The 27113-nt window shown below is 40.0% G+C and overlaps 1 protein-coding gene across 3 annotated transcripts in view; it reads right to left on the minus strand.

Annotated features, from left to right (window-relative positions):
* Nucleotides 1-27113, minus strand: part of LOC124155730 (transcription factor AP-2-beta) — a 419283-nt gene that overhangs the window by 125392 nt on the left and 266778 nt on the right. The gene's annotated exons all lie outside the window — the stretch shown is intronic.

Genomic DNA, 27113 nt, shown 5'->3' on the forward strand with positions numbered 1-27113 from the left:
CTCATTAGGTGCATTCCACAAGGAGGTCTTTAAGGGCTATTCCCTATCACATACGAGGAGGGCCGCGGCCGTGCTTCTAAGGCAACGGCACGGGTGCTTTATTATCCAGAAGGATTCAAGAGGCATTCTTACAGAGAATTCGCGATCGTGAACGAGGGTGTTTGCTTGGTCTTCTTCTTGTTGGATAAACCGATAGATGAGAGGGTCTCGGCGTAATCGCGGTTTCCCCAGGAAGGTACAAGACAACTGCTGATGGAAAAAATTGAGCCGTAGGGACTAAAAAATAATTCAAATAAATAGATGTAAGTAATAGCCTTTATTTGTACATTTGCTATTTATAGATAAAGTGTGTACTCATGCTTTACAACCCCTTGATTACGGCTGTCGGAGAAGATCACTTCATACAATATCACCGCTTACGTACCGTACGAGTTCTATTTGAACACATCAGTTCCACGGAATCAGACAATAGGATTATATGGATAACTCATTTATTACGGGCGGCTGAATACCATAGGAGGCCTTTAAAAACCTTAATCTAAGGCGAGCATGTGAGCATCGGTATGACATTGAGTGCTTTTTATCCACGATAGTTCAAGCGGTATCTTCAGAGTAATCGCGACCGAAAACGAAGGCGCGCCTTTGATCAATTTCGTGAGGAACTTAAAGACAGGATTTTATTTCCATCTGGATAAGCGACGTTATCCAGAAGGAAATAAAAAGTAGAGCTGTAGCAGCTGCTAGAGAGAAATCCTAAGGGGAATTGCGGCTGAAAAATGACTAAAAATTTTATGCCGTTATAGCCAGCCATTATCCAAAGCTGTCAGTTTATCCGTCATAATTTATTAAAATTTTAAATTATGCTTCTTAAGTACTTATGCTTGTAGCTGCGAGAGAAGTTCACTTTACCCAGTACAATTTCTAACACCCTGAGTGCTATGAACTGATTCAATTTTTTAACATATGAATTTCACGGTTAATGGCTGGATCAGATAATAATATTGAATTTTTGGTTCAGTCATTAGGGTTCGTTGTATGTAAGTAGAGTTCTTAACACACTGATTGCGGATGACTTGAATTCAAGGCATCGCACAGTGGTCCGAAATCGGAAAAAGCCGGACAAAATTCCAAAATAGCGTTTTTTGAGGTAGAGACTTGAAATTTGACGTATATGCTCACAAATGATTGGTGATCATGAAACAATAAGTCGTTTTTCATAAATCTCATCCGTTGCAAAGATACAGAGGACCAAACACGACCAAATTTCCAAAAACACGCCTGATCTCATTGTTCTTCGAAACACTTAGAAGTTAAGCTGCTCGTAGAGTTTTTGAAGGATTTTAATGCAGTAAAAAACATTATATTCCAGTAATATGATACTTTATCTACATTTTACATTATTTTTAAATATTTTGGTTGATATCGAGGTGGCATAATGTCGCAAAATGGCGGCTCCGTTTTTATGGCAAAACCTGACATAAAGTAGACATTATCTTTAGTTTGAGAAATAATAGTTCTCCAATTTTTACTGAGAGTATTTAGTAGAGATAGCTTAAGAGTATAAAGCAAACATCTTGGAAAAAAGTTTGCAGCTGCGGAAATGAGCGCAACTTTTTTATCGCACTTCACGTCCCGGCTCCGCGACGCGGGGGCTTAGAGACTCTGAGACACTGTTGGATATTTCACTTTCTCTGGAACTTAATTATTTAAAGTCGTCGTTTTATGCACAGTAAATAGTCTCTATAGACCCTAAATACTTAATTGAAGATACTGCTAAGATATTTGATCGATATACTATGTTACTGAACGCGTAAATCTGGTAAACATGCTTTGTTTTTATGCCCAAATATAGTCTCCGCTACACAGGCCTTCCAGTTTTTCGTCATTCCATTGCCCCCACACTTTGAGCCATACATTTCTTTCAATTAACGCTAAATATCAATCGGAGCAACATTCTTCACATTATTGACCGACCAGACGCAAAACTTAACCCCTTAAGCGCGGCTGGCATTTAATTAAATCCCATCCCAGCGGCCGGATTAGATTTAAATGACTTCACCTTTTTGGCATACTATTATTCAATTAATTAATTAATATTTATATCTTTCATAATATACAATCAGTATCATTGAAGATTTTGTGAACTTGCGTCATATAATGCGCTACTGTATAATAATTTTTTGTTCGATTTGAATAAATTTTTATTGTTTATATATCTCCTTCTATGAACTCATGAATAAATTTTCAGTTTTGAAAGATTTAAATTTGGATTCATATAAGCTTTGAGATCTCTAAGATTCCATGTATTTTTTAAAATACAATTACATGATGTATTTTAGCTATTTGGGGTCGAAAATTTCATAACAGATTGGATACTTTCGATAGGATTACCCGTTACACCTACTTAAAAAGTTATCTCTTCGCCCATTTCTCCGTATTTGTTCTGTAATTACCGTATCATTTCATATAGGTATTCACGTGCTAATGTTTCAAACGTCAATATGTTAATATTCAAATGATTTTACCTTAGAAAATCTGCGTTGTGTGACTTGATTTCAAGCAATAAAAACATAATCCCACTGCACATTTTTCACACCAGTACACGCAGTCTCTTCATTTCCCATGAACGACTCTAGTGGACTGAAGCGCGTGCGAAGATCCATCAAGAGACGAGAAAACATTTCGAAGGGGTCCTGATATACGCTGACTGTTTAGGAGGAATCTTATCTTCGTTGATTACTGTCCAGTAAAAAAAATAAAAAAATAAATGCAGAGCGAGGCACATGGCCCCTTCGCTTAGGACGCTTAGGACTAACGAGGCGGACCAAACACACTTGGGGCTCGAGGTGATGACACACTAGAAAAAGGTGGAGAGATGGCAGTGGGCTCAGAAGATACCGTATCTCAAGCTAAAGCAGCTGACCCTTCTTGATGTCCCACAAGCAGAATAGGCGGTAGTTTTCTTGATAGAACAGTTGAAGGAAGTAAAGTCTAAGGGCAATATCCTGTGAAATAAGCCTAAAATATGCAGCATTCTCGCAATACTGCCAGGGAACGGCGGAACTGTACGTGGAGCTGTACCCGTGGTACTATATGCCAACCACAGTTCATAAAGTACTGATGCATGGAGGGGAAATTGCAAAGGAGGCAATTCTCTCACTGGGGCAACTTTCCGAAGAGGCATTAGAAGCAAGAAATAAGGACACCAGAAAATTTCGACAAAGATTCACCAGGAAGCACTCAAGAGTGGCCACAAATCACGACATCTTCCAAAGACTTTTGATTACGTCAGATCCGTATATTTCGTCTACCGTGAATTCAAATCAAAAATATCAAGGAAGATGCCTAAAGAATTGAGGGAAGTTTTGGTTTTAGAGGAAAGTGAAGGAGAAGAATCAGATTGTAGTAATGGCCAAGATTCTTCGGAGGACTGAATTCATGAATTTATAGAGTTTCAAACTATGACCATGATTACAAAAAACCAGCGCGGTATTAGGTAAATTCATTTGTGTACACTTTCTTAGTTCTCTAACCTTCAAGTTCATTGTAAATCATACGTTGGAGTTATATTTAAGTTGTTTTGATTAATGTTTCATTAGATTAATGATTTCAAACTATTCTCTCGAGGAGTCTAAATTCAACATTTTATTCCTATTGCTTTCACTATTTTTATCATTCTGTATTTTTTTATCATTGAATAAGGCATATACTGTATATATTCTCTATTCTGACGGGATTTTAAAAAGGTAAAACTTTGAATTGTAAAATTATACTAACTGCATGAATTCACATTTTATTATTAGATATATAACAAAAATTTCTTTAAAAAAAAGCTATTAATTCATGATATTATCCCTTAATAACTATAATTTCCTCGTGGTAGGTTATATGGTATGCTAAAACAGGATAGGAAGCGGAAAAACCGTCTTCTTAAATATCCATTGTATAACAACAAAGGCTGCGCGGCATGATAAAATGTCCCTTTTTGGCACGCACCTCCACGGCAAGGTTGAAAAGGGAATTAATTTGTGATAGAATGCCATTTGTTGCCTTTCCTGGTAATTGTACATGTCAGTCGACGCGAGAAAACTTCAATCCTACTCAAAGGATGTTCGTAATATGCGACCTGATTCCGTTGAGTTTGGAAACCAAAGCATGTTTACCAGATTTACGCGTTCAGTAACATAGTATATCGATCAAATATCTTAGCAGTATCTTCAATTAAGTATTTAGGGTCTATAGAGACTATTTACTGTGCATAAAACGACGACTTTAAATAATTAAGTTCCAGAGAAAGTGAAATATCCAACAGTGTCTCAGAGTCTCTAAGCCCCCGCGTCGCGGAGCCGGGACGTGAAGTGCGATAAAAAAGTTGCGCTCATTTCCGCAGCTGCAAACTTTTTTCCAAGATGTTTGCTTTATACTCTTAAGCTATCTCTACTAAATACTCTCAGTAAAAATTGGAGAACTATTATTTCTCAAACTAAAGATAATGTCTACTTTATGTCAGGTTTTGCCATAAAAACGGAGCCGCCATTTTGCGACATTATACCACCTCGATATCAACCAAAATATTTAAAAATAACGTAAAATGTAGATAAAGTATCATATTACTGGAATATAATGTTTTTTACTGCATTAAAATCCTTCAAAAACTCTACGAGCAGCTTAACTTCTAAGTGTTTCGAAGAACAATGAGATCAGGCGTGTTTTTGGAAATTTGGTCGTGTTTGGTCCTCTGTATCTTTGCAACGGATGAGATTTATGAAAAACGACTTATTGTTTCATGATCACCAATCATTTGTGAGCATATACGTCAAATTTCAAGTCTCTACCTTAAAAAACGCTATTTTGGAATTTTGTCCGGCTTTTTCCGATTTCGGACCACTGTGCATCGGTCCCCTTATGTTTCATAGCCCGCCATTTGTCTCCGCGTCTTCTGCTAGACGCCGCAATTGTGCCCAGCGTCACAGAGTGTCTGTCACAGTGATCGGAAACGCGTCGTTTGATTGCTGCAGAATTTTTACCTCCACACTGAATATGACATAATTACAAACAATTAGTGATTTGATAATTCTTTTCAGCATTGAGTGCGTTAATGGCTCATTAAGACACAAGGACTTCTAAAACGAGCGCATGGCTATGGAACTTGACTGGATACCTAATTATGAAATGAGAATCACGAGGCTCTCTCACCGTAATCGCGATAGCAAATGAGGGCGTGCGTTTTTGGATGCCTTCGCGTTAAATTTCCAAATCGACAAGAGAGCTGCTGTAAAATAGAGGCTTCTATTAATACCACAGTTCACATACCATGAGAGCGTGAGAAATTCACACGCCTGTGCATTAGCCTGGGGATTTATCTACCCTCACCAATTCAAAACAACCTCCTGTTAGTAGAACTGAGTGAGTGACTGAGTGCAAAAGCATAGAGAGTTAGGATAAATCTATAAATCATGCATATAATATGTGATACATCTTATGCACAAAAAGAACTTGCACAAGATTATTAAAGCATTGTTTTTTATTCCGAAGACTACTCTCTGTCACCAGGTGATGCTTCGTGACTCTTCAACTCTTTCTTCTACCAAATCACCCTGCGAGACTTCCGCACGCACCCTTACCAAAACAATACCCTGGCAATCATTTCTTTTCCCCATACGCGCAACAAGCCTCCGATTCCTGTCAAACCTCCCCCCCCCCCCCCATAAAAGAGTCCATACCATTCTTTCCAACCTCACACCACATCGCCCCACCCTCCGTCTTGTCCTTCAATAAACGCGTGTTTAATTAAAACGTTAGGCACACTGTTTCCCCCACCCCAGAGAGAACCTTCCCCTTGCGAAACCCACCCGACCCTGGCGCGCTCGCTAAGGATCCCTCGAACCCTTCCCGACCCCTCTCCGGCCCCATTTCAACCCTCCCCTCCACCCACCCCCTCCGACCATCCTAAGTATTCCAAACATCCTGGACTTATCCCAGAGCGGAATGCATGAACCGCCAACGCTTCACCATCTTCCTTCCTCTTTTCCCTATGCGCAGCGGGAGGAGAGAGAGAATAAAAGTAAAAAAAAAGGTTTTCTACATGCGAGAGAGAAAACCTCCCCATCCTTACTCATCCCCCTCGCACACACTTCCAGCAGCACTAATTCCTCGTCTCCACGTTCCCTTCCCTCTCTCAATTCATCCCTCCCTTCTTCCGTTCCACTTTCTCCTCCTCTTTCCACTTGTAGGCTCCTTTCCATCCGCCCGATATCCGCGCAGCCCGTCCCAGACGCGGTCCTTCCCACACTACTGCGAATCCCCTCCCTCACGAATTGGCAAGGCTAGATGCGGAAAATTATAGCCGTGCACCCGGATTTTTGAGAAAAAAATAGAGATTTCAGAACATACATTCTTCCCAAAGAACAGTAAAAGAGAACGCCTCTAATAAACTAATGATAAGTGACGATTTAAATTTTTCCTTGTGAGTAATATTCAGGAATTCTTCAAGGGCTCTACACCAGATTAATTAATTAACCTGGTGTATAGCCCGAGAAGAATTCCTGAATGATAACTGGCTAATGAAGATCAGCAGAAGTATCGTTGTGCTACTGTTATTAAAGGGAGTCCACCACATTGCAGCAAACCCACTCACTTTGAATAAAAGGATAACAATTTGTCAAAGAAAAACAAGTATGAACTAGCGAAAATATTACAGAGATTCTCCAGAATGTTATCAATTGATTGTACTAAACAGGCCACGGCCTAACTAAAAGAATGTAAGAAAAAAATAATCCTAAAAAAACTAGAGGAAAATTATTCTAAAGAATACCAGCAACTAAATTAAACAACAAAATAAACAAATAATAATATTGCAACGACACGATGAATTTAAAGTTAATAATTTAAAACGTTAAATTGTTCTACAAACCTTATCATTTTATGTCCTGAGAAGCCCTTATCTATCGGATAAATCCTGATCTCAATCATAATGTGTCTGAAATAGCCATCCTTACCTCACTGGCAATTTCCTCAATGAAAGCAACCATGCCTATTGGCCAATCTCTAGTCATTGAATCTAGATTTTGAACTGATAAAAAAATAAAGGCCTCAATGGAAGAAAACAATTAAGTTTTTTGAGAACAAAACAATAGTATTTGATGCAAAGCAGAGAAATCAACTTCTATATCTCCTAAAAAGACGCATACCCAATAAGCAAACAAGCAACGCTGAAGTTCACTTAAATCCTTGCATCCGTTCCATTCTCACAAACTCGGATACAATTTGTGACATCATCAATTCCTCAGAGATCGAATATTTCATCCGGCGCACGTAATTCTTGCAATACCACCAACGAGCCAATAAGTAAGAAAATGCAGCAAGAAATACAAGGGAGGGGAGTATGGCAGGGTGTTGTTATTAGTCCGCCAAAAATGTGCGCTAAGTCATATGAATTCAATAATAAGAAGAAGGACATTCCGCGCGCCTCTCATCGCTGCTGCCGAGGAAAACCACTGCATATCGGAAGACTTGGGACCCTCGCCCGCTCCAGCACGCAAATATTCGATCCGCCCATCTTGCATCATCCCCGTTCGGAGGAATATATCCCATCCCTTCCCTCCTCCGCGTCTTATTAAGTCTCTCATCCGAGTAAAAATAAAACGAGGGAAGGAACGGTAATTTTCAATATTGAGCTACCATGGTCAGGGAGCCATTCCGCCGGACAAAAATTCAGTTTTCCACCCCTCATCGTCCAAGAGTTTGCCGGCTCTTCTTCTCCATATTGTATAAGGGAGTAGCTTTTCCAGGAAAAATAAGGAATTCGGAAGATACAGAAGAAGGGGTATGAGGGATGATAAAAGAATAACTGGAAAAAGAAGCCGGAGAAGCGAAATGAAAACATTTTAGGTCAGGGCACAAACTGGCAAGCATGGATAAAGATAGAAATAACTTACATAATCAATCATCATTAAAACAAATTGAAGGATTAGGAAAAACTTAATGAACAATTAGGAATCGGAAAGTTGACGAGACTATAAATTAAGACAAGGTAGTAGATGTTATTTTTTGACAAAACACTGGTACAAGGACAATTAGTATATGATGTGAATAAAATGGGAGTACAACAGCGCACTACTATGAGAGTTATTAGCGAAATAAGACAGTATATGAAACCATAACATTTACGTAAATATAACATAACTTTCAGCTGAAGCAGATGAAATAGTGATAAATTTCCTCGGTTCTTATTCAATTACAGACATATGATGTCGGCATTCTGATTTTTCTTTAACGTCGAAGGGTATAATCAATAAAATTTGTCTTTTTTTGCAGAATAAGCGGAAAGTTGTGACGGAGCATTTGCAATAAACTGCACAGCCGCGATGGTATGTGCCTCCATAAGCCTGCACGAGTTATTACGCTGGCCACCATGAGTGCGGGTATAAAATACTCAAGTCATATTTTCGTGTCGCTCCCAGTTCGCAATTAAATTTATTAGGCTACGCATCGCATGAACATGAACGTGATTACATCTGGAATGTAGATATAATAGAGGCCAATCAACTATGAGAGTTACCAACGAAAAAAAAACTATATGAGCTCACTGAAACGTTGATAGCGAGAAATGAAAAAATAGAAAACGGATTAGAGCAATTTACTTTGGATTGAAGACTTCCGGTAGAGTTTGCAATACATAGTGCACATGTATTTTGCTCATTTCAATGCTGAAATTCATAAATAAATATTTTACCCCATAAGTATGCATTGGATAAAGGAATAAAGAACTTGAAAAATATTATTACGTACAGTAAATCGTTTAGAAAATTCGAAAGAAAAATCAGCGTGGGGGAATAAAACCTAATGGCGCCATAAATAGTGAGAATTTAATCGCAAATGATAAACTTCCTTGGGCTGATCCCTTAATTTTAGATCCTGAAACATGCTGTATCCTCGAGACCCGACCTAATGGGGACATAAATCTGTGCGCATGAAGACGGCTAAAACGCACTGCCTCCACCACGAGAAAAATTCACCGCTCTTCATTCGCAAGCCTGATCCATTATGAGGGAGGCTAGGGGAGAACTAGTTGCGTGCAATTTTCGCACCCTCTTGCGGACTGTAAAATCCCACACGTTGCGTGCAGCATCCACGCAGACGGAGGGAGGGAAGTGAAGTAAAAGGAGGAGAAAAGATGGAAGGCGACCATCCGGCCGCCCAACCATCAACTCCCCCCACTTTTTATCCACTCTTTCTCTATCTCAGTTGGGCGAATCATCGGAGAAGATGCTCGAGTCCTAGCATTGCAGCCTGCAAGGGTCCAGATGTATATATGTGGGGAGAGGGACACGCAAGAGAAAGAGGAGGGACGCTGGGAAGTAGGTAAAGGGGCGGAAGGCCTCCGATGCCATCAGCAGCGCTTGGAGCATTGCCTCGCAGACGTCGTGGGCATCGAGCCAAAAGGTCTATTCAGATTTGCCGCCGTAGGATGACTGGGGATCTCCCGGTTGCGGTCGGAACGCTGGACGCCTTTGGACTGCCGCACAGTGGCGCAACTGAGTAAAAGACTGGCTCCCAGGGCAACGGCAGCTTACCCTCCCCAACCTCCTTGGACTCAGTACTTTCACTAGAGACTGAGGAAAAGTAAATTGATAAAATTTATGCTTACACCAGAATACGTTGCAGCGACTAATTTTGGACTGGATATTCTAAGTGGCTAAAGCACTGTATCATTCAGAAGTCATAGATAGTAAAATACTAATTACATAAATAAACAAAACGTTATGTACAATATAATTTTGAAATTCATGAAGATAATAATTACCAAGCTTAATAAAACAAATAAACTACATATGAAACCTTCTTAGACGTGGCTTCCAATGGTGGTTCATGATGGTCTGTACCAGGTGCAATAATTACAAAAAACCACGTGGAAATACAAATATTTTCTGAAGTATTAACCCGACTTCATATCGCTACGCATTTACAGTCAGGGCAAAAGTTTGCTACGCTAGTAATCGCAGCGGGCGTAACTACGTGTGCATTCATATTAGGAGTGTTTGAATCATTTTTAACTTTGTTTTTCCCACATGATATTATCTAATGAAGGCTCCATCGAGATACAAAGAAATCTTGATTTATTTTTGAGATTCAAAACATGCCTTCATTCCAGTGCGGAACCAACTGAGATAATAAAATATTGGATGTTTCATGATACAAGTAAAAATTTCATATCGAAATTGCTTAATTCCTTTGACTACACTCAAATATGCGTAAATAAACTGCAGATTAAGACTAGAATATAAATGTCGTTATAAAAGGAAAATAATGCGTTCTTGAGGGAAAAAAGTGTCCAAGAAATGGAATTCGAACCTGTCTCCATTTTCCATGCCTCCAGCATTGCCAATTTTTAAACTTGTGGACAATTCCACCATTCATTCCAAAGACGATTCTAAATAACTCCGGCGGTTAAGTGTCAGCTAACTTGATAAATATGAAAAATCCGCCGCAAGATACTTAGGCACGAAATATGCCTTTCAGCAAACGCAAAGGTTGTCCCATGATCCATATTTTGCAGTGAGCGTGAAAACTATTCCATCGTTTATTAGTGTTAACGCGATAGAGGGAAGTGAAGATCATTTCCCGGTCTCTAAGACTTCTTTGCTCATTTGATGTATATAAATTTCGGAAAATCAAAAAGACTAAGACCCGATGAATAATCATAAAAACGTTTCATTGACGTAACGGACCAACGCAACGGTTGTGAATATTAATCTGGATAATACGGTTTCTATCAACATCTGTGAGCGATAAACAACCGACATTACTCGGCTATTAGGATATTTAACGTTTCATGGCAGTAGACATCGGTTACCTTATTAATACGAGCATGATGCGAAAAGGAAAAAAAAGAAGTTTATGGAGCAATAACGGACAATCAGTGCGGGGCAACCATTGAGCAACGGTTGAAAAACATGAACGGAGAGGAAGAGGAATGCCAATGCATCGAGAGAGAGAAGAGAGGAAAAAAAAAACAAAATGTGTGTGGACGAACGGAGGAAAACGCTGTCGGACGATTAGCGCTGAGGAAAAAAGGAAGGATTATATAGTTCGTGGATGGCAAATGAGGATGGTAAAGGTGAGGAGCGATGGGGGACTGGTTGGGGAGAGGGAAATGGTAAGGAGAGGCGTATATACTTAAATGGGAGGTCCGGATGACGTAAAGGAGTGTCGCGCGGCGGAATGAGGAAAGATATAACGGAGTGGAAGCTGGAACGGCGGCAATAATTACAATGATGATGATGATGAAGGAGTCGGTGGCTCAAGAACGCCTTCCAAACAAACTCTCCGAAGCTACTGTTCTATCTATCGGGAGGAAATAGGAGAGGAGGCGAGGCGAACACACATATATACAGAGGACACACATGTGAGAACGTATATGTGGAAGTAATGGGGCAGAGGGATCGTTTTGAAATATCGGGAGACGTGAACGGCCATATGATTGGTCTAGAACGAACGAGGATGGCTAGTGGAGTGGGAGAAAATAGAAAAAGACTTGAAGAATGAGTGTGGAGATGATGAATGTAGACTGTTGAGTTGCCGTGGAGGTCTTAATATCACATGAAATGCAGCTGTGTGGGAACATGGGAAAGGTAAAAAATATACCTACATCGAAGCGGCAATATGTGTAAGAACTTAAAAAATTCGCAGAATAGTTTAATTATTGACCTGTCCTGAGTTACCAAAGTCTATATCACCTTTATGTCTGAAGATGATCCGACTAAGAAGTAAACCCTCTTTGCCACAAGGCGCCCGAGATATATTCAATTTATATCACAGTCATATAATGCAATAAACTCTGATAAAGTAAGTTTGTTGCATGGAACTATCATATTGCAGAGAGGAAATATCAAAACTGATGGTATGCTGATTTGAACAAAAAGTCAACGTTGGAATAATCCTAACTGAGACTAGATTAAGAATCCTCCGAAATCATGTGAAATGCGTTCAAAGGGAGCTGTTTCAAAAATAGTGAATACTGAAAAATTTGACTCGTTCTATGTCCAACTTCAACTTAAATTCCAGCGAAAAAGCCTATTTCATACTACAAGAGGTCAAGAATAAGATCGAAATAAGTCGCCAAAGTTATAGCTCTCCCGTACCGTGCCCTTTTGAAGGTTTGATGCGATCACTCTCAGAACTTTTTCGGAATATTATACTGTATAATTTTATACAGTTCGAGGTTTGATGCTCATTTTCATATCATATCAAATTCCAGGAAAGAACATACTGTAGAAATCATTTCACGGTTTTGCTCCTGCATTATATCAAAACTTTCCATATTTTTTTCAGGTTCAATGGCACCACAAAACGGCTGATACAATTAAGAACATGCATTAAGCGGGACGCAAACTCAGTGCTTCCACATTTGGAAGGAGCCACGTTAAAAACCAGTTTCGATGGTCGTAAAACGATGCTTGGCAAAGAAAAATAACAAACAATATATGTAAAAAAACCTGATTAGATCGTTTATATAACAGAGTTTCCACGCCAAAGATTACATTTCGAGATAAATCAAAGTGATATTATACCAACAAGGGTATTCAGTGAAAGCAGAAAGGTTATTTTAGTTCGGGCTGTAATGAAGATCTGTGGATTAAATATTTTCAAACCGGGGACCAAAATAAAATAAGATGATTTGAGACACCTCCAAACAACGATGTAAATTGCGATCACAGGCAGTGATAAGGGTCCGGGGAGACATCCGATGGGAAGACATCTTTTGACAAGAGCTCCAGCAAAACTAATTAAACAATGTGATACGAGGGATCAGCCGCTGAGAACGACATGCCAACGACAGGAAGAAAGAATGCTCCCATCTTGGATACGGAGAAGAAATGTCTTTATCGGCCGGCAGATTAAAATCGACATAACTTTGATTACATTCCGGGGGATGAGACGCCGTAGAAAGACATGTTAGAGTTTCAGAGGCATATCAGTAGGAATGATTTATGCGCTGATAAATAGTTTAACGCATCTTATCATACCGACCTCGACATCAAGCTAGAGATGTGGGCATACTCAAAATATTTTAACGTTCTTTGAACCTGCATGCTTTTAGTCGCGTGCATTGCACGCCTAATAGACCCGTCTGCGGGCTGAAGTAATAAAACCTTGAATCTTTCGGAGTATCTCGTTACGAGGCGGCCTTCTCGCGGGTTTATCTCCACCCTTATAATTGGGATTAGGGTTCCTCCGCACGTCCGAAAACGCCAAAATTTGAACCTGGCACTTTGGGATGGTCAGACAGCACTAAAACTGCCCACCAACCTGGCTTCTCTCTCAGATAGAATGTGAGCTCATCCCTCCTTTTTAACATCGCCCAAAAATATGTAAATTAATTCCAATCGTGTATTAAAGACTAATATTTGTACAAAATAACTCTGATAAACTTACAAATAATTAAAAATTTCCCCATTCGACAATAACATATAATAACGTTACTGAGACTTGCTAATTTTTAATTGTCCAAATCAGGCTACAATGTGCGAAAGTTCCCTAACAAAAGAGTCATAAGCGTGTGAAGATGCCTTGACATCGAAGCACGTCTTTTGCATGATAAACACTGTGAAAAAGTACAAACACGAATACAAAATAGCTGGTGAAACGAGGAAAAATACGCAGTGTTATAATCACCCTTTCCAGAGGTATCCAATCGAACCAGAAAAGAGGAAAGAGGCTGTGACAGTGTTCATGTCTCAGCAGACACATTGACAAACAAAATGAATCAACCCATGCATTCATAACACCGCTGGAACATTTGTGACTGCGACACACAAAAAAACGTATCTCCATAAAAAAACCGCAAGTCACTTATTGTATCAATTATCATGGCATAAACAAAAACGTAGATGGGATCTGATAGGAAGATAATTACCAATTCGCACCGCCTTTGAAATTGGGGGACTTCTCGAAATCATCCTCCCACGGCGTAATGAATAAATCCGGACAATCTGCCCCGCCATGCGTAGGGAGGCTTGGGGAAAAAACTGGAGCATTCACAAAAGGGAAAAGAATTCGGGCAGGATCTTTTTCCACCTCGGCCCCGGCTATAATTTCCCTTATCTGCTCATGTATCTGCCGTGTCCCGAACGAGGATCGCCCGCCCGCCCTCCCCTGGGACATCGGCCAAAGCTTGGCCTCTTCAGTCGCGCGCTGCCCCTCCGAAAATTGACACGGGGGCGGAGGGAAGGGGGCAGAGAGGGTGGCTGATGAGGGATGGGAGGCAGGGATAGGAATGCGAGTGGGCGGGGAAGTGGCCGAGTTGGAGGGGAGGGAAAATATGAAAAAAAGGCAGTTGCCGAGGATGGGTGTATGTTTAGGGGGAGAGAGATTCTCTTGGCGTGCCGGGATCGGAACGGTAGTCGTGGACGGAATAAGGCTGGGCGTGGGTGGTTTCGATACACGCCGTCGCTGAAAGGATTCTTCGATGGATCGATTGATCGAATCTACCACGCATCTTATCCTACTGCAAACCTGTGCTGATAGCCGAACATAATGATCATCATTATTTACGTATATTTCGAGCGAAGGATCCAGTGACCGCTCGAGGGATCACTTAAAAATGATCAAATGACAAGTTCAACATTAGGGATATCTCCAGTGGTAGGGTTTACCATCGATTTTGCAACGACGTCATTCAGAAAATCAGTGCACATTTTACAAAGAGAGAATTTACCATTTCAGCTTTGGATGGAAGATATGAGGTATAAAAATTGAGGATGCCGCGGAAATGGTAGAAAAAAAAGACGGCGAAAGTGACCAAGTGAAGCAGTAAAAGATAGATAGATCTCGAATATTTCATGACACTGAACACTTATCGCAGGAGAAATCTCTCAGAGGGTCAGAAAAAAAGCTTGTGATATTGGCTCTAGCTTCAAATTGATGGCATAAATGGTTTTGGTATTTAGTACAAAATCGGGAGAGCCGGTTCGAGTTCAAGTCAAGGCAAATGGTTTTCAATCACTGGGAATATGACAATTACCGTTTACAAGCAATTATGTATCCTCAAAAGTTTACCCGGCGCGCGCGGGATCTTGAATTTATCAACTTTTCCGCGGCTGTTTCCCAAAATTTGACCGTAGAAGATTTTTTTTGACCACTCATTTTACCAAACTGAAGACTTTTAGATTAAATGAGCACGGATTATAAAATGCTTAAATAAAATTGTACAAAAAATTGACCATTGACTACCAGTGGGTAATTTGATAACGTAAATTAAAGCTAAGGCCAATAAGTAATGTGCCTCTACCGTATTTTTAAAATTTTCATTTCAATTATAATATGTACAATACCGCGCCAATGAGACTGTAATGAAGACTCAAATAAATGATAAATAATCTCACTACATACCGACTTCTAATGCCTCACCTAAATTAAAATTAGCTCTAAAAATAATTAATAAGCTCATTTTCAATAAAAATAGAGGACTAGACTGCCTCACTTGCAATTTAAGGGATTCTCCTCCATAAGAAAACAAGAATAAAGGTTTTCCTTTCGGAATTATTTTACGGATAACCTTAAAACCACATCTCAAAAAGCCAAAATTCAATCCAATAGATATGATATTTGAGAAGAAATGGTGTTATAGTTCGTAGTATTGCAGCAAACAGATGCAAAGAAATAATTATACCTCGCGATAACATTTCGTGAGTGGGCGCCTAACCTCAATTTATTTGTTTCACCGCACCGCTATCGTTACAGAGGTAGGTACATCGAACGATAATATGCAAATAGATACAAGGGACTGCCGCAGCCGAAATCGACGGGTAATCACACAAAAGTGCCCGTAAGTAAAGATGCTCTCTCCTCCTTGCAGCTATTAACTCCGCGCGCACGAAGTTTATAACGACTTTCTAACCAGTCCCAATTCAAAATACGCTCCCATACTCCCTTTACCAACTCTTTTCCACTCCACACTCCCAACCTCTCCGTCTCTTTCCACCCTTCTTCAAGCTTCCCTTCTCACAACCGTACGCACTCATCTTTATTAAACGAAACTTTTCATAACCGAAAGAATTTCTCCAGCAACCGCCCTCCTCTTCTCCCCGTCATCAATTCTTCTCTTCCCCTCCTCCCGGTCTCCGATTTCCATAAACCTCCCAAACCCTCACACTCTTCCCCATTAAAAACACCCACGTACCCATCCCCTTGACGGCTCCTGTACTTCACGTACTACCCCCCTCCTCCCACCTACTTCCCCCTCCCGATCCTTCAAACCCCCCAACCCACCATCTTCAGTCCATTTCTCCCCTTTTTGTTTCACCCCGACCCCGCGCGGACTCCCGGTTCAAACTTCTCCTCATCTAACCTTTTCCCCTCCTCTCTCGCGAGCTACGTGCATGATCCTCCGTCATGCTAATAATGATCATAAACTCCGTAATCACCGGCCGTCCTCAATCATTATAAAAAAAAGGGGGAAAAAAGAACTGGGGTGGGGGGATGAAAAGAAAAAGGGGAGAGTGTGGAGATGAGGTCCGAAGGCGGACGGGGGAGAGATAGAAAAATGTTGAGAAATCTGGAGGGAATCTTTAGGAATGTTTAAGAGTTGTGGAGAAGGATAAGGGAAAGTTCAAGTTTCCTGTTTTAAGGGGTTGGTGAAAGGGCTGCCGGATTGCTCCCTTTGCAAATTCAGGGAAAAATTTTGGGAGTGCAATTTACGACTACGCGTGAAGTTGAATGATAAAAACTGAATTTATTTAGATTAATGAGTCCTCTTTAGGTCCAGTATTTTAGCATTTACAATCGAAATTGACAAATAATTATCGGGAAAAGATAATCATAGAGCTATTTCGTCATCATTCAGATGAAATATGAAAGTAATTACACAATACTTTCTTGCTATTTATTTTGATTTTTTAAATAAATCTTTGAGAATGAAAATATACTCACTTATAATTCGAGTAATTATAAAGATAATGGTTACTTTTAAAATAAATGATAGATTCTATAATTACCTCTTGTTTGTAATCCACGATATATTGTTGCCGAGGTCTACATTACGAACGACTTTTCAACATGAGAATAACGTGAATACGCAAGTACTCCGCAATATATCCGGTGCAGTTGAATTGAGAAACAAATTTACTTCATAGCCTAAAAAAACCGAAGTAGTATGTAAATATGCAAACAATTTTCATAATTATATTGAAGACAGTACCTAACTATAGTGTTGGGTTCGAAAGCAATAGTCGAAGGGAAATACACAATAAATTGCATGAGAATGATGAGCAAGATGAAGGAAGGAGGATTCACCAAAGAGACTAGAGCGATGAATAAATGCATTGAGGAGGGAAACTCAAGGAGATGAGAAGAATTTGTTCGGAATTTAGATGAGATGAGGATAAACACTGGGATTCGTTCGGTGAAGCCTATTTTTTAATACGTCCGGAACATAATTCCAGAGAGGTAAAAGTTTTGGGAAAGGGCCCATGAATAGAGGACAAAATGTATTCTGATGAAGGGTTGATGGTGGCAAATGTGACCTCATAAAAATACAAAAAAATTGACCTTGTCAGCTGTTGATCCACGGCCCAAGCCCGTGGAGGGAGAGAATTTAAGTTCCAAGGAATCAGTTTAGGCCTTTGAAACTTTCCAGGATCATCTGTTGCATGATGGTTTTAACACTTTTACCATGGCATAAAATTCTTTTCGATAACTTAACCTCTTATAAACGCTCATAAGTAAAGGAAAAATAGGTATTCTCAAGTTGAAAGAAACGAAGAAAATTTCAAAAACATATATTTATATTTATTTCCAATAGATTATTTTTCCTCTGTGTCGAATTTAGCATCAATTGACAAGATACAGAACTCCCTCAACTCGAAAAGCTCAATAAATACAAACATTACAGAGAAAAATAGATTGAGTTTAAAATAATTAGAGGGTAAAAATGACTCAGATTTAAAATTAGGTAATACACAAGTTACGGTAAGACGGTACTTTATAATCGGTAGTGCTTAAAATACTTTCAAAGTATTAATATTTCACTATACAATCATAGAATAAATTATGGAACGGTTAATATTTTACAATTAATGGAAACGACTTACGAAATTCAATGTTGAGGCTGAAGTTATACATAGCAAACGGAGCGGCTGCATTAGATTTAATAAGCTAAATTCATGTGGATTTAAGCGAGATATGTAGCTTTCATAACAAGATGAGATTGTAACGGCTATAGTTCGATGCGGAGGCCTAAGGGATGGAGCCCGAACAACTTGCGCGTCAGGAATGAAAGCAATCAAGAAGTATATCTATGAATGCTCCATCATCTATGGGTATAATCAAAGTATGAGTACAATGAATTGGCAAATCAAAATTGTGGCACGTCATTGTAACGGCTATAATTCTCGGAGAATAGGCCTTGAATGGTTACTTGGAAGCAAGAAAAAGAAACAATCATCAAAAGCAACGCAACCACACATAAAAAATACATAAGGCTGAATATGGTACTGTATGGTTGAGGTTAAGAGTATTAAGGTTGAATCCAGAAGGGAAATCCTTACAGCGAAAATTTTTAGTTGGAAAATGAAAACAATAATTATATAATCCCAGTTCTGTTATATTCGGTGGAACGTCTTTTTAGAAAAAATTGAAGTTAGTTTAACGTCATATTTACTACCACTGTAAACAACAATAAACTTGATATACTACACTGAATCAAAACTTTCATTAAGCCTTAAGGTGGAGTTATATAAGGATTAGTGCATTTAGCATGTCTCCAATATGACATTTTAACTACAGAAGAGGTGAAAATGCCAAAAATGAAGGCCTTATTTAATTGAATTGAGTATCAATCATGAATTTATTTAGCTTAATAAATCATTTAGCATATGTAACAACTTATAGCCATGTGAGATATAATATTGTTCGTAAAGAAGCAAAGTATTTATATCTTATTTCATTTTAAAAAGGTTCGACTTTTTACCGAGTAAATCAAACCATTATAAAAACAATGCAAGCTATAAAATAGTTAACGAAATATGTCAAGAGAATGGAATTCAATAGACAAATATATAATTCAATAGCTAAATGGCACCTAAAAACAATTTTCAACTTACACAATGACTGACTTAGTCAATCAAACATTTATAAAATAAAAACTGGAGTAAAAAACTTCCGTGTTCTCAAATTCCCTTAAAACTAACTCAAAGCTTTATAGGGATAGAACGGTATGGAAATAAAACTAGAAAGAAGTGGAAGGAGAGATGATTAATTACAAAAAATGTACTATCGTGAAATACGGAGAATACAAGAAGGAACACATGAATCGCTATTTTCAATTTTAGTGTACTCATGCGAGTGTTTCACAATGCCCCAACTGAGGTGCAATCAACGGAGTCATTACGAGAGCTTTTTTCTCCCCCTCTCAACTCCTCTTCTCAGCTCTGGGAAGAAAAGAGAGCTGGATGCATTGACTGAAGAGACTAAATAATCCCCGCAATTACGCCTCCCGACCGGGATCGAACGCTATTTAACCAACGTGCAGGGAGGGAAGCGAAGACGACCGGTGGTCGCAAAAAAGCCACGCGCGAATGGATTGCCGACACAACTTGAACTTGATTAGTGCAATCCAGCCGCGGCAGTGACGCCGGCGACGACTCAATGGAAACCTTTGCCCGATGTGGAAAAAGCAATCAGCGGCGGGAGACTTGAACGCCCGTCTCTCCCCTAGCTACCAACCGACCAACACAGAGGCTGGGAGAAGTATTGTTCGAATCGAAAGCGGGAAAAGCTAAGGCGCTGAGCAATGCGCTGAGGTATCTAACGAGGCACGCGACGCAATGGAAATATACCATCACAATATTCACCGCGAGAGTTAATACTCGATCAATTTTGGAGAAGGTTGCTGTATAAATGTGGCAGATTCCCATAATACCAATCTCTTGCAGATCTCTCTAACATTTTGTTTTGGGTTTGCAAACCTTTTTGTCGGTCAACCACTCGATCAGCCTGGAAGAGCTTTATTTCATCGGTTGAGTCAAGCAGGTTTTGCATAGCTAGGCGCGCAGTTTCCCTCAGAAGAGGTTCTTTCCAACTTTTTCCCACCATTATGCTTCTAACGAAATTGCTGTCTCCTGATGTGGCCATATCTCCGCGTTAACTTCACAATTACATTGTTTGATTCGATCATCCTTTTAAACTTCACCATATCAATTAATTTCAAGGAGTCAACGGCATTTTCAAGACACTATGACGTAATAAAGTGAGGAAGCAAGCTAAATTATTCATTCACACAGTTTCTACGCCGAGTAGGGTGCTTCATATTGACATTTTTCTTCAGTAAACCTCCTCGTTACTCACTTTATACCACCATCTTATTTACATAATCCTCCTCCAAAATGTATTCACAAAGACTCTCTTCTGATCAGTTTTTCCAATGGTCCACGGTTCTGATTTTCAGAGTGCCACTGTCCACTCGTTTTCTTGTTTCTAACCATGGTCTCCTAGCGAAGCAGAGTTCTTTATTTCCATCCTTAACACGGCAGCTTTTCCAGGAGCAGGACAGCTGGTGAACTGTCAAACACTGAAACTCAACGCGGTCTACCCGAAAGAACACTTTACAGTGAGGAAATAAACGACGATAAGGAGGAGGACGACGACGAAAGGCGCTGGCTGCACAGTAGTCGGGTGTGGGTGAAGATGAGAGGCGGAGCGGACGAAATGCGGGAAGAGAACGAGGCGAAGGGATCCAAAGAGGAGAGAATGAGGAGGTGGAAATGAAAGGGGAGAGAGGGAGACGGGGGCGGAGACGCGAAAGAAGAAAGTAAAAAAAATAATAATAATAGCGACTCGGGATGGAAGGAGAGAAGAGGTTTCAACTACTACGCATGCTCCTCGATAATTATAGCGGCGATGGCAAAGCGACGAAAAAACGTGCGCGGGTGAGATAGAGAGCAAGTATAATGAAAATACAATCTCGATGGGAGGGAAGGGATAAAAAGTCACAAAAGATTACCGAGGCGTGTAAAAAAAGAGCGGGGAGGGGGGAGGGGAAGGGCGGTGGCATGGCTACCTGACATCGTTCATGCGAGTGACGTGGATGGGATAGGAAAGGGGAAGTAGGAGCTGGCGAGTGATAGCGGTGGGCGTTGAGATGGCGAGCAGGGAGACAGCGGAAGATGAATCCACGGAAGAAGTTTGGTTTATCTTGCTAACTCCGGCTCACCGAGGTAACTATGGCATGCAATGGCACCACTGATAATTGAACTAACTACCAAAGTATTTTTTCATAGAGCTTTAATTAAAACAACCGTTCCCTGCCAAAAGGCGCGATCAGAAAGTCTACTTAAACCAGAGGCCAAAGTAAAGATAACACCGTGTAACTGGTCGATTCCTTCAAATACTGTGGAAGAAAAACACTGGTAATATGTTCAATCTTCACCATGAATTACCAAAAAGTATGGACACCGATTATATAAAAGTAATGTTATTGGTAAATAGAAACGTTAAATGATAATACGTAATTTTTGCAACTGGCAGTGAGAGCAAGAAGGGTGGAGAAAAATCCAGAATTGGAATCGAACTGCGCTTAAAGAAAGATGCCAAGAGGACGATGGTATTTTCTCCCATCTAACGGACGAGGTACTGTAGTTACAGTACCCTTAAAATATCACTCATGAGGAATCAGGCAACCTGTAAGAATCTTCACCACCGTCGGGATTGGAACTCGGACCTTCGCGATGGAAATGTAACACTGCGGCCACCATCATCATCATCACTGGTTAACAATCCTACGATTGGTTTGACGCAGCTCTCCACTCAATTCTCCTATCAGCGAATCTTTTCACACCTATGTATTTCTTCTCTGTCACATCCTTTTTACCTGTTCCATATATTTTGTCTAATGTGTCCTTTTGGTCACCATTCCAATTAAATAGCCAAAATAATAAATGAAGAATTAGTACCGCCGATCAAAACTCCACGTCTCCTCCTTATCTCATCATACATTTTCCTCCCTCACTCACCGTGCTTACCGAATCCTCTTTCCATTTCCTCTACGTCCACCTTACCCCTTCGTTCCCATATTCCGAGCGTCTCGATATCTACGTAGTCTTATCCTCCTTCCTAAGCGTCCACGTTTCCGCCCCTTAAAGCGCTACTCTCCATACTCCATTCACCAGCATTTTCTTTAAAACCCTTTCAGAACGATCCTCTCATCAACTCTTTCCTATTTTTGAACGCCATTCTCGTCCGGAAAAACCACGGGGAAGAAATGACAGGGGGGAGGGAAGACGGGGAGTGTGGGAGGAGTCCACTCGGAACTTTAGATTAAAACGAGGGGAGGATATGAAGGAGGAGGTGGGAGGGGCACTATCGATTAAGGGATGTAGGACGTTGAACCTACACTCCACTTCTTCGTCTTCTTCCAGAGGCTCATATCTTCCACATCTCCCTCATTTTCGTCCCAAATCCCCAAATTGGCTAATTTCACACAAAAAAATCGATTAGGGCCGTCCGCGCACATCAGATGGGAAAGTTGTGGAGGAGGGCTTTGCAGTTTACGTTCGACGGGAAAAAAAGTCAAGAATTCATCCCGAGTCCCCACTACCGCCATCGCACTTTAGAGACGAAAACTGTTCTTGACGGTGAATTTCTAGGCTCGAGCGTAATCGGACCGAAGAATTCTCCCGGTCGGTTGTTAAAAATTGAAATCCTTCCGCAGTCGTTAACTTCGCAGAAAAAGTCAATAAATCTAGAATGAGCGTCTTGAGAAGATACCAACGGAACCTTTATATTTGGAGAGGTTCTCGGGGGACCTATTTTAACCGCGATTTAACTGCAATCTTGTCCACATTCCGTTTCAGTTCCAAAGACCAGGTGTCTCAATTATATACTGCCTAAAATTCCATGTGATGGTCAGGAAAATAAAATAATCTGTTGCGGAAGCATAATTACCCATCGGAGACCACATTTTTCCTTCGAAGGAAAGCCCTCATGAAGATACTAGTTATATACTGCCGGAATACGAAGCTAATATATAACTCATTACAGCCAGTCATTTTTAATGAGAACACTAGTCTAAAATTTCGGTAAATCCTTTTTCATTTGGTCTTGGTTACAATCTAAAAAGTCTAAGAGGAAAATTTCGTAAAATAACTGTAGGTACAAATATTTCCGGATACAAATGAAAAGTTATTGTACAGTTTTATAGTTGAAAAGCATACAAATTTCCTTGTAACAAAAATTCGATAAGAGGAAACGAAGCAACAAAAATACCTTTCTCTAATGAATTAAACTAAAGAATTCGGATATCCTGCAATAAAACATCACGGACACGAACTATTAACTTTCAATCGTCCTGTACATTTTTTGCCACAAAAAAATAAGTTGGTCAATCGATAAAGGAAGTTAGCTGAGGAGCAAAAAAAAGTGAGGATGGAGATAAATATCTCATCAAACATGAAATATTAGAGAGCCGATCGATGGATAATTATTAGTACATGGTTCATTCGCATAATATGACACGCGATTGGTAATTAAGCCGTATCCGAAATCTATTCACCATATTCATTACAACAACAACAACCAATCACATTTAGACCTTCATGAAAGCCACACAGGACGCACCTACGAAGGAATGGCATCGACACAAAAAAAAATTTTACATAACGGTTTTCCGCCTTCGTGAGGTGGGGCGCGAGAGAAAAGAGATAGACTCGAATGGCTAACGCATATGATAAGTCATGGGGTCGGAATCTTCCAGAAGGGAAGCAGGTCAGATGGAGAAAATCATGAAAATTAATGGAAGATAGAGATGGGAATTGACTTTGAGGAGTGGAGAGGGCGTGAGGGGGATATGTCTGGAGCAGGAGGAGGCAGAAGGATGGAGTGGTACAGAGAAAACTGCGCAAGCGAGCGAGAAAACCTATCATTAAGAAGAATACCTGTGCATCAACCGCCTGCCTGTCCTCCACTTCCTCCTCCACTCCACCTTACGACTCGCGCCCCGCCCCCGTTGCCTGGCAACCGACACCCACCCCCTCATCAACTCCCCACACCACACCACGCCATCGCCACCGAATCCGCTCCCGAAAGGACCTCGTGAATCGCTCGCCACGGCCGCCGCGAGGGATGTAGACGCGCGTGCTACCGACTGATGTTATACGGGCGTGATTCGGGTGCCCGAAGGCCCGACGGTCGCCGATTAGTTTGAGATTCCCGGGAGGAGGGAAGATATTATCTCTCCGACTCATGAGTAAATCGGAATGTGAAGGAGTGAATAAAATTTTAGCGGCCCAAACATAAACACTTCTGAAAGATCTCGAGGAATCTTCCTATGCATTTAAAAGTAGCAAAGTTTCGCGTGACTAGGCATGCACTAATGACTGTGTTCACTAAGTATTGAGGGAAAAGTTCATTTTAGCCATAAACAATATAAATGAACTATGTGATTGATATGTGAAACTGCCTATTTCATGACCCTCTTGCAAGAAGCATAAATAAGTTTATCAGGTCAGTTTTTATCAATGTTTTGTACGTGAAATTTAGATCATCGATTTATAAACATCAGTTATTCTACCGCAAAAAGTGGGTTAGTATGGAAGAGTTTACTCACCATTGAAGTCTTCCTGCCTTCTCGCATTGAATTACCCTCATAAATTTGCGATACGGCCTATTTTCTTCTTCCATGAGTGACCCTTTTCGCAGTTTTCCCCTTTGACCGCTAATCCAGCATCCTACCAACTTTTCTTTTGTAAATTAAGAGAAATTTTAACCAATGAGCAATGCTCCATCGACAAAAATATTTCTTATATTCTAATTGTATACATTAGTGTCCACAGAGTAACTTTTGACAATAGAATAAAGAAAGCAAAAAGCCCAATGCAGGGCTGGGACCACGAAAGAACTCCGCAATCCGTTTGCCCAAACACATCCGCACCTGTTTACGTAAGTGATCAAGAATGTGTTGGAAAAAAGAATGAGATGCACTCTACTAATGACAAGGAAAAAAGTGGATCGAACACATATTCCTACCCTTTTTCCCGCGGATATTCTGCGTATAATTGACACGACCAAAACGCGGAAAGTAGCGGGACTATAATTTAGCGACAGCATTCGTTCGGAAGATGAATAAATATAAAATTGCATCCTCACGCATAAGTAGAGAGCCCCAATTAAGTGGAATTCAAATTCACGGGGAAATGAGATGCCGACATTGTGTTTTGCGCGTGATGACGACAGGCAAGCAGAGGGACGCACAGAGTAACATGGAATTATCCTTGCTCCGACCCGTCAAAACCGTGCTCAGAGGTGCAACGAAGGTCCAGCAGGAAACATATTTCAAAAGGCTCTAACAGACTTACAATACCATGACAACCTTTCATTACCAAGTCTTTATACATTTTCAACATAAGCAGTAAAAACAAATTAATACCATCGAATTCCCATCGGTAGTTATTTTAAATGAATACACGCAGAACAATTTATCATAACCGACCCACCCAGGTAGAAGTTAAAATAAAAACGAGCAGCAAAGCAATTTCTTTATACCTTGATTAAGTAATTAAGGTCAGACGTTCATCAGTTCTCAAAACCTAATCAAAGGTGACATTGGTGCGAACGAATCAAACTGTAATGATATTTTTTATTAGCTATGTTGAATTACCAAATATTTTCCGCAACGACAGACCCTTCATCTCTCGAGGAAAAATGACATATATGCAACGACTAAAATAGAATAATTATTTTAGCACTCTAAATAAATTTCCGTACCAGTATATGCTGAAGGATCTAATCAAACTGTAGCAACTCCAGCCAAGTGACAAGCTTCCGTTTTACTGAAATATATATCCTGTACAAAAAGGTATGAAAATGAAAAAAATAATAAACACATTTCACATTCATATACATAACAATGTAAATTATAGCCAATACTTCTTGGCACGAACGAAAGCAAACTTTACTCGTGGAAAATGGAAATCGAGAGATGGTTAGGGGAAAAGAAAAAAAAGCTTATCCGTCTACCTTGCTCATTCATCGTAACTTGACGCAAATTTTACAACCCTTCTAACTTAGGGTTTTACAGCGTTAAGACAGTCACCATAAGATTAGGAAACAGGGGAGAAAAAATGAAAAGAGGAATTTGTTACGAATTGGTTCGCACCACTTATACAGACCATGGGTAACGTGGCCTCCTTGATCATAATTGCCAGGAATTCCTCCCTTCACCGCTTCCTTACGCCACCTTCCCTAAACTAGTTCTGGGACCAGAGTCTGTCCTCGAGAATCTCGACCCTAATCTCTCATCTGTTGCATCCCCTATATCGAGATGGAGAGTGGTCAACCCTTTCACTTCCAGAATTCCCAATTCTCACCCTTCTGCCCATGCCTCCCCAAATTCCTTAACCCTCCCCCCCCCCAGCATCCCGACCCTTCCCAACAGAGGTGGGTATTTCGTTCATTTTCATGATTCGGTTCATGGAAATGATTCGGAATTACGACTCGATCTAGTTGAACGACAGTATTATAAATAATTTTCAGTGTGGGAAATATATTTCACTGATGTATTTATATTCACGTATAGAAAAAATTACCGATTCCGAACGAATTATTTTATCGTTCATTTTCTACAAACTGAAAAATATGATTCCATAAATTTGGTTAATGTGCAAGAAAATAAACGTTGATTTGTTCATCCAACCTTATTCAAGATCATGCTTCGGCGGAGATAATATTTTTTTAATAATGAAAATGAATGACAAAATCGAAGTTGGTAAAAATTAAGTAAGAAATTTTAGATTGAAGCTATAGGTGTGCCAATTCCACAAAGAAAACCCTATTTTAGAGGTCGACCCATCACTACCACTGAATTGGTTGTAATTTACCTTTTTCCTGACTTTTATCTTATTTTAATAATTCATAATAACCTTCAAATTATGATTCAATATTAACAGATAACTCACACACAAAAAAGTTTACTCAAGTTAACCAATTACGCAATAATGAGGTAGAACTGTAATAAATGCCATATATGTAACTGCTGATAAGGGTTCATTTTTTTAACATCTGAAAATTTCAAGATTGAATCTAAAGTTGTAACAAAGTGCACCGGGAAAAAATACCAGCCG

The sequence above is a fragment of the Ischnura elegans genome, chromosome 3 (genome assembly GCF_921293095.1).
Source record: "Ischnura elegans chromosome 3, ioIscEleg1.1, whole genome shotgun sequence".
Classification (NCBI taxonomy): Eukaryota; Metazoa; Arthropoda; class Insecta; order Odonata; family Coenagrionidae; genus Ischnura; species Ischnura elegans.